Below are 9469 nucleotides of genomic sequence, written 5' to 3'. Positions count from 1 at the left end.
CAAGCACACTGGGACAAGACTGTGCCATCTATTAATCACAAGATTTAAAACCACGTTTCACTTACGTGGGATTCCATGCTAACGTGAGTGGCTTTTCCATTTCAGAAGGCAGCAGGAGCTCGCCGCAGAGTCAGTGGGCATCTGAAAGCCTGATTAAATGTGGTGAGGGTACGCACGGAATATTTTAGTCTCTGGATGTTATTTAGATTGTGACAGGAGCGTCTTGGGGGAACAGAGATGCATTAAAGCTGCACACGTAACGGACCATCTTTTACTTCCAGAGAGGCTGCATGTTGCTGTGTGGGCTCCAGCGGCCCCCGGTAAAGCTCTTGGCTTCTTCCTGACCTGTGCTAAACCTGCTCTCTGGGCTCAAGACGCATTAGAAATAAACAAAATGCACTTGTTTGAATCGATGCCGGACATTAAGCGGCTCCTGGGCTTTACATCAGGGTCTCTGGTAGGCGTGGTTATCCGGGTCTCTGGTAGGCGTGGTTATCCTCTGGCTGCGTGCGCTGGGGTTTGGGTGACGGGATATTTATTTATTTATCTTGGAGGATAGTTGCTTTACAATGTTGTGTTAGTTTCTGCTGTACAGAAAAGTGAATCGGTTATACGTATACATATAACCACTCTTTTTTAGATTTCCTTCTCATTTAGGTCAACACAGAACATTACGTGACGTTCCCTGTGCTATACAATAGGTTCTCATTAATTATCTATTTGATGCACAATAGTGTGTATGTGTCAATCCCAATCTCTCAATTCATCCCATCCCCCCATCCCCCCTTGGTAACCGTAAGCTTGTTCTCTACATCTGTGACTCTATTTCTGCTTTGCAGATAAGTTCATCTGTACCATTTTTCTAGATTCCACATATAAGCGATAGTACATATTTGTCTTTCTCTGTGTGACTTCACTCTGTATGGCAGTCTCTAGGATCGTCCATGTCTCTGTAAATGTTCCTTTTTTATGGCTGAGTAATATTCCATTGTATATATGTACCACATCTTTATCCATTCCTCTGTAGGTGACAGGAAGTTTCAAACTAAATGGGCCAGACATTTAACACCTGGAGGCACTCGGTCTTGTGACTGTTCCTAGGTTCTCGAGCCTTTAGGAAGCTCCCGATCGAATAGGAGGGAGGGTGCCGTCCTCCCTCAATGTTTTATGCCTTCTCACTGCTCTGCCTCTTACCATGTCCCTTACTTAACTCATTCTCCAAGAGCAGCTAAAAATGCCACGTTGATCTTCCTTGGTGCCTGCCTTTACCAATGCTTATCCCCCTTCCTGCCCCATCCCCATAAAACACTTAAGAAGCATAGGATCGGGCTTTCCTGGTGGCGCAGTGGTTGAGAGTCCGCCTGCCGATGCAGGGGACATGGGTTCGTGTCCCAGTCCGGGAAGATCCCACATGCCGCGGAGCGGCTGGGCCCGTGAGCCATGGCCGCTGAGCCTGCGCGTCCGGAGCCTGTGCTCCACAACGGGAGAGGCCACAGCAGTGAGAGGCCCACATACCGCAAAAAAAAAAAGAAAAAAAAGAAGCATAGTATCATAGAAAAGCATGGATTTTGTTCCAGATAAGTCTGAGTTTATGTTCCAGGTCTCACAGTTACTAGGTGTGTTTACCTGGTAAGGCTTCTCGTCCGTTTTTAGCCTTACTTTCCCTTAACTGTAAAGTGGGGATAATGCCACTTACCTTAGGGTTTGTAGGCGCATTAAATGATGCCACCAAGTACAAGGCCAGGTAGAGAATATTCCACTGATCTTAGCTCCTTCATCCTTCATAGTTTGTCCGGCCAACTGTAATTCTTAATCGTTTGGTCATGGATCTGTTGGAGAATCTGATGAAAGTGATGGTCTCTGCTCCCAGGGAAAAAAAAAGATAGATGCACAAAATTTCATACAATTTAAGGAAATTCAGGGATCCCTAGAGCCCAAACGAGAGCCCCTTAAGGATGGTGAACCTGGGACTTCCCTAGTGGTTCAGTGCTTAGGATTCCGTGCTTTCATTGCAGGGGGCACGGGTTTTATCCCTGGTCAGGGAACAAAGATCCTGCAAGCCGCGAGTCATGGCCAAAAAAAAAGGTGGTTGTCCCTTGGTTAAACCCCTCCTCTACAAATAGCCACATTTGTAAGACACTGGCGAGGCTGAAAAGAGACCTGGCGCTTAGGAGGGGCTGAACAAACACTGGTTAATCTCACCTCTGTCTAAATTGCAATCACGATATACACCATGCCTGGTGGAAATCTAGCTGTAATTTTTCCCTCTGTTTAGTTTTGAGAAGCTGTCATGGACAAGTGACAGAAATACCTCTGAGCGGAGAGTCTGGTCCCTGACTGACATGTCTTCCAGCTGGCCTGCCCTGCCTGTTTTCAACAAATCTGGCCTTTTCAAAGACCTTCCCTTTCTTATCCCACTCTACCCTGCAGTCCTGTGTGTGCTGCTTCCCAGCCAGGCGATGTGTTTTGCCGACATCTCTGTCTTTGCTCTCTGTACGGGATGGAGAGCAATTATCCTTTGGTTGGTCCCCGTGTCTGTATTTTGGCAGGCTGCCCTGCCTTCCATGTGATAAGTGTTTTGCAGACGGTGCAGCCTGACCTCTGCCAAGCCTAATGTCACCCTCATCAGATGCCGCCTGGGTCCAGGGGTTACCTCCACCTGCCCCTTCCCTTCTGAGTCTGCTGCTGCAGCTTCCCCTGGCACTACGTTTAAAAGCACAAAACGATGGGCAAGTCTGACTGTGATCCAGTGCCTTGGAACAATGTTAGCAGTGACAGTGAACCTGGATAATTCAGGCCCCTCCGAATGTTTTTCTTACAACCTGCATTGGTTTGTCTAACTGTGTACAGCAAGTAAATGAACTGGATAATCGCCATATTTCTACTCCGTGCTGTGTGGCCTGCGCCTCTGGAAACAAAAGTTTTCTCTACAACAAAGTCAATCCTCAAGAACAACGATGGCCCCCAGGGGGGATGAATCCCTTTGTCAGTGTGTGCCAAGGTATGGCTAATCCAGTTGACTCAGAAAGCACCTTTCTCCCATTTGATTTTCACTGGATAAGAGCAAGCAAACAACAGGGACAACAGCAACAAAAAACTAGAAAAACAACCAACCAAACAAAACCGAAACCACCATCACCTCCCTCCCAACCATCTCTCATTGATGTGCCCCTTCCCACTGTGCGTTCAGATCACCTGGAGGTCTTGGTAAAATGCAGATTCTGATTCAGTGGGTCTGGGGAGGGATCAGAGATTCCGCATGTCTAACAAGCTCCCGGGGATGCTGGTCCCACTGGTCCACAGGCGAACCTTGGAGAATCGAGACAGTAGCCTCATCCTGTAAGGCACATGCCCCCAAAAGTCAAGTCCGTCCCAACACGTGCCAACCTATGTGGCCCATTAGGCCCTCGGCTTGGCGAGCTCTTCATCACAGCCTGCTTCTATGTCTTACAGCAAATGCAAGTAGCAAGGCTCTGGTCTTGAGAGAAGGGCAAACAAATTTTCATGAAATCAAGGCAGAATGCACCTAAATATAACACATGGCCCTCACAGACACCTCCTTGCCTGTAAGTCCTCATTGGCCTCTCGCTAGTTATTTAAAGTTCTCGGTAGGAAATTGTTCATCACTCAAAATTTAGGACAGCTTAGAAAAGTGCAATGACTGTAAATTTTCAGAGTCTGAAGTACTTGTCGCAGCAAAGAGCAAATTCTTGGAGTTTGAGTTTAAGACAAGGAAAACTCTAATCACAGCCACTCTTTTTTTTTTTTTTTTTTTCTCACTCCTATTAAATACCATTCTTTTTTGGTTTTATGTCTCTTAGAAAACCACCTGAACTCTTTGCTGGAAGGAATCAGATACATTATATAAACATTTATTCTTTAAACACGGAATGTCTCCTATGTGTGAAAAAACTGTGGTAGTGACTTGCTTCTGAGTTAATAAAACAAGCCATTAACCTCTGTGAGTTTCCATTTTCACATCTGAATAATGAAGGGCTGGCCTGCGTGATTCCGGTTGTCTGGGATCGTGCATTCTAAGCACTGGGATACACTGAAGCAGAACGTACTGCCTGTTGTGTGGCTTTTTACTGTCCAACGCGAAGGCTTTTCTTAGCTCTTTCTGTTTCATGGCAGAGTGGGGAAGGCACACGTCCTTCTGTGTGTATCTCTCATGGTTTATAGGGTGATAAGTGAGGAAAGGAATACGATTCCTTGTAGGCATGTTGCTTTTTTCTTTCTCTTTTGCGTGGAAGAGTATTCCTATCAAAGAAAAATCCCACATAGAATTCCTATATACAAAAGTTAGAAAGGTGAAGGGGTCCAAAGTCCATCTGGGGGCCGATGCTTTGGCCCTTGAGGAGGTTCCAGAGATACCCTAGGTCCCTGCAGGAGACGGATGGAAAACCGTTGCTCTAAACTGAGTTCTCTAAGGTCCAAATTCCAAACCACTCAGCTGTTCCTATGTAAATAAAGCTGGTGATGGGAAATCTAATTTAGGAAAAAAATGTGTAAGGAACAGTGTGGAAATCTGAGTGGGCCTCGGTAAATAGAAATAAGGAGGATAGAGAGGCTGTGTCCTTCTTTTTTTTTTTTTTTTTTTTAATATTTATTTGGCTGTGCCAGGTCTTAGTTGCAGCACTCAGGATCTTCGTTGCTGCCCATGGGATCCTCGTTGCAGCATGTGGGATCTAGTTCCCTGACCAGGGATCGAACCCAGGCCCCCTGCATTGGGAGTGCGGAGTCTTAGCCACTGGACCGCCAGGGAAGTCCCTAGGCTGTGTCCTTCTGAGGATGGTGAGGGAAAGAGGCGACCTGGCCACTGTATGTAAAGCTGACCAGACCAGGTCTTAACAGCTCATGGTTCTTCCCATGCAAGGGGTGGATGTGAGTTTTTTAATGGAGAGGCTGGCTTTTACTTGTTCTTGAAACAGGAATGAGGGGCAGGCAGGGACTGAGAGAGAGAGAGAGAGAGAGAGAGAGAATCTGAACGAGAGAGAGAATGAATGAGAGAGAGAGAGAAATGTAGCTAGCCTACACTCCCTGAGTCTGGTGGGCAGAAAATTAAGCAGTGCCGCTGGGAGCCCATGATGGATGGCGTGGAGGGGACTTTCCTGTCCAATGTGAGTCTGTCCATTTACATTGAGTTGGTTTGAAAGTCCCAATGTGCAAACCACAGGGGCTGAGTTTAGACTTTCAGTCGAGTATCTGCCTTCATTGCCTTTGGTGTCTGCGAAACGCTTAGCCACTGAGTGAGAAGAGGAATCCTAGTTTTGACTTAAGCCAGTGGAGCGTAAGTCCTGCTATAGCCTTCGGGCAAATGGCTTTTTATTTCATCTGTATATAAGGTAAAAAACCTCATATATATATGTGTGTGTGTGTGTATATATATATATATATATATATATATGTATGTATGTGTGTATGTATGTATTTTTTTTTCCTTTTCTTACAGGATGACTAAAAGTGAAGTGTTCCTTTCCTGTTGTTGCGAAGGCTGCTGTCCAGTTGAGTTGCTTCTCCAGCAGGAACAGCCGGTGTCATTAACCTTTTCTCCGTACTGTGTGAGCTGTGGAACACGAAACCGGCCTGATTGATCACATCGCCACTTCAGAACGGAGGCGGGTAGGTGTGTGGGTTGACGAACCCCTTTGGAGATTTGCGTAGTTATCACAGCGTTGCCCCTCGGGGGCTGGATGACATTTTGGATCGGCCTGTGTGTGAGGGGCTGGATAAAATCAGGATGGAAGGAGAGAGATGGGGCGAAACTAAAGGGAGAAGGTGACACTGCCTCAGCCTCGCGGCAGCCATAATTGCGAGATGGGCTACGTTTCGGTGCTTGTCGGAAGGTGGGGCGTGATGTGTGCCTGGGGGCGGAACCAGGATGGAAAAGGGATTGAAAATCCTGTTACATGAGGAAGAGATCAAAGACCGAGTGTATTTAATGGCAAAAGAGAAATTCTACTTTTGGGTGTGTCCTATTTTTTGTCTTCAATTCTTAAAAGGCTGTTGAAGGGAGGGGTATGGAATCTCCTGTACGGCTTCTGAGGAAAAATTGGAGCCTCTTTGACTCCATTTGAGGTGAAATGTTTAAATGGAATGGGTAGCTGCTAATGGAAGTGGATTTCTCCTCAGGCCGCCATTCAAGCCAATGCCTTAAGGGAAGTGCGTGATCTGGGACGAAGTTGGCTTGGTTGACCTCTAGAGGTGCTTAGAAGGCTGTCAGACAAAGAGTCCATCACATTTCATCATTTTCTCCCCGTCTCCAATAACAACTCATGAACAATTTCTGGCCTTGCTGAAACTAGATACCCTGCCGTGGACAGAATCTAGTTTCCTGTGGAAGTGGAGTTGTACAGAATTGGCTTTTTTTCCCTTTAAGAAATAAGAAGATTAAAAGTCTCAGTTTCTGGGGGCTTCCCTGGTGGTGCAGTGGTTAAGAATCCTCCTGCCAATGCAGGGAACACGGGTTTGAGCCCCAGTCTGGGAAGATCCCACACGCCGCAGAGCAACTAAGCCCATGCACCACAACTACTGAGCCTGCGCTCTAGAGCCTGTGCTCTGCAACAAGAGAAGCCACCGCAATGAAAAGCCCGTGCACTGCTACAAAGAGCAGCCCCCACTCGCCGCAACTAGAGAAAGCTTGTGCACAGCAACAAAGACCCAACACAGCCAGAAAATAAATAAATAAATAAATAAAAAATCTCGGTTTCTGTATCCTTGTGGTACAGGAGAAGGAACAGAACTTGGAATCTAGAGCGGGATCCTAACTTAAACATTTTCTTATTGTGTGATCTTGGGCAAAGTTTCAGATTTTTAATTTGTAAATTGGAGCTAATGCTATTACCTTTGCATGGTTGTTAGAAGCATTAAGTGAGATGATATTGGTACAGTGCCCAAGACATGGCTTGGTACACAGTAGTCACTCGATAAATGGATTTATTTCCATTTATTTCCTTTAGTCTCCCAGATTACTAAAATAGAACAGTTGGACTGTAAGAAAAGGAAACTACAGGCCAATATCTCTGATGAATATGGATGAAAAAGTTCTCAACAAAACTGCATTCAACAGCACATTAAAGGGATTATACACCATGGTCGAGTGGGGTTCACCCTTGAGATGCAGAGATGGTTCCACACGTGCAGCTCAGTAAGTGTGATTCATCACATTAATAGGATGAAAGATGAAAGTCATATGATCATCTTTGTGAGATAAGTGGCCATGAGGCTGCTCAGCGTGTGCTTAGACTCCCTTAGGGTGAATGCAGGTCATGGGTCCAAGACCCATGGGTGGGACGGATGAATGGTGGGGTGGAGGGATGGGATGGCAGAGCGCTGGATGCCAGTGTGTCGGTAGTTCAGACTAGAGCAGGGATCTCCTTCTGTGGTCCCATTTGCCTCAGAGCAGCGTGCATGTGTGTGTGTGCGCGCGCGCGCACGCGCATATGTTTTTCTTCTGCTTCTCCTAGGCTCAAGCCGTCTATTGCATAATTCCTCTAGTCCAGTGCTCCTCAAACTCCAATGTGCGTACAAATCTCCTGGGGATCTTGAGAAAACGCAGATACCAGTTCAGCATATCGGTGGAGGGGCGTGAGATTTTGCATTTCTAACAAGCTCCCGGGCAGTGCTGAAGCTGCTGGTGTATGGACTGCACTTGGGGTGGAAAGGTTTTAGTTTGTGACACTGCTGCCTGTAGAAAGCCTCTGAAACCATCTCTAGTTGGGTGATGACTTTGGAGCCTGCCTCTCCGATCCTGCTGGGATTCCTGGAGAATGCTTCCTTATCATTGTCTCTTTTTTTCTGCTAAGACCCATTATTTATGAGTACTATCTAGGTATCTCTTTTTCTCCAAAGATGAGGTCTACCCGCAATCTATAAAGCCCATATTTGGGCTTCTTATAGCAACACATCTTCTTCTCAGAGTGGTGCTGACACCGCTGGTGGTGAAGCCCTAGGTACAAACCTGTTTTAGGAAAGAAATTCATCTTGTTAGAGGGAGCTGAGTACTTACAAGGCAGATAACGTTCTGCAGCTTGCTGAATTGATGAAGAGAAGCACTGAGATTCAGACTTAACCTATCTTTCATTCTTTGAATGAAGTCTATCTTCTGAATTACATGAGCCGTGTGAAGCAGAGAAAGAGAGCGATGGTTCTAGAAACAAAAACAGAGTTCTTATCTTTTAATACAGGAGACAATGTCTCGGGATATTATTATTTGTGATTTATGGGGTGCATAGCAATATGACCGGTGTCTCACCACAGCAGACAGACGACTCTGAACCTCTGCCTTTGATGAACTCTTGTAGCTTCCCAGGGGCAATTTTCCACTGTAGAATAGCTGCTGCATCACACAATTTTGGCTTAAAAAAATCATACTAAATGAGCTGCTAGGAAACTTGGTTTCTGTTTTCAGTCTTACTGCTGACTTATTCTGACTTTGTCCAAACTCCTTCAATCTTCTGACCTGTTAGTAAATATTGCTATCAAATATTTGCTCTTGACATACCTTGAGATGTTTATTAGCTAAATTAGTCTCAAGTATTTGTGAAAACTTGCTTTTCCTTCTGAAGATAGATCAGATTTCCCTACAAGGGCAAACTGTGTGAATGAATAAAACCAACTAAACAAACAAAACAGAGAAGATGACCAGATCCTCCTCTGTAAGAAAGGAGTAGAAGAGAAGACAAATTTCCTTCCCCCACTCCTTTCTTCCTTTCTTCTGACTTTTAAAAAACTTTATTTTGAAATAATTTCAGATTTATAGAAAAGTTGCAAGAATAGTATAAAGATTGCGCAAATGTTAACATTTTTACCTCATTGGCTCTCATTCTCTCTCTCTTTCTATCTATATATCTGTGTTTTTTTCTGACCCAATTGAGAAAAAGTGGAAGACAAAGTAGATGCCCCTTTATGCTTAAATGCTGCAGGGACTATACTGAGGATGTACTTACTCACAATACAGTTACGAAAATGAAGAATTAAACTGACAACACGATTAAATCTATGGACTTTATTCAGATTTTGTCAATTGCCTTCATATGTCCTTTATAGTACGACAAAAAAATAATCTTTGGTCCAGATCCAAACCAGGCTCATGTGTTTTATATAATTGTCCTGTTTCTTGTCTCATTAACCTAGAGCATCAACTCAATCTTTCTTTCTTTCATAGTGAAGCTAAATTCTTTTTTTCAATTGAAATGCAGTTGAAATACAATATTGTGTTAGTTTCAGGTGTGAACTACATAATGATTTGACAGTTGCATACATTATGAAATGATCCCCATGATAAGTCTAGTCTGTCCCCATATAAAATTATTATAATATTATTGACCATGTTTCTTGTGTTGTATATTATATTCCTGAGGCTTATTTATTATATACCTGGAGTTTGTACCTCTTAATCCCCTTCACCTATTTCACCCTCCCCCGGACCTCCCTCCTTTCTGGCAACCACCTGCTTGTTCTCTGTATC

At 44.7% G+C, this 9469-nt stretch overlaps 1 pseudogene; it reads left to right on the top strand.

The window, feature by feature from the left end:
- The first annotated feature begins 412 nt into the window (after positions 1–412).
- Positions 413–9469, top strand: part of LOC101286086 (60S ribosomal protein L32-like) — a 79121-nt pseudogene continuing 70064 nt past the window's right edge.

This window comes from Orcinus orca, chromosome 4 (assembly GCF_937001465.1).
Source record: "Orcinus orca chromosome 4, mOrcOrc1.1, whole genome shotgun sequence".
NCBI classification, from domain to species: Eukaryota; Metazoa; Chordata; class Mammalia; order Artiodactyla; family Delphinidae; genus Orcinus; species Orcinus orca.
Note: the sequence above shows the minus strand (reverse complement) of the source record. Positions and strands in the feature narration are given on the sequence as shown.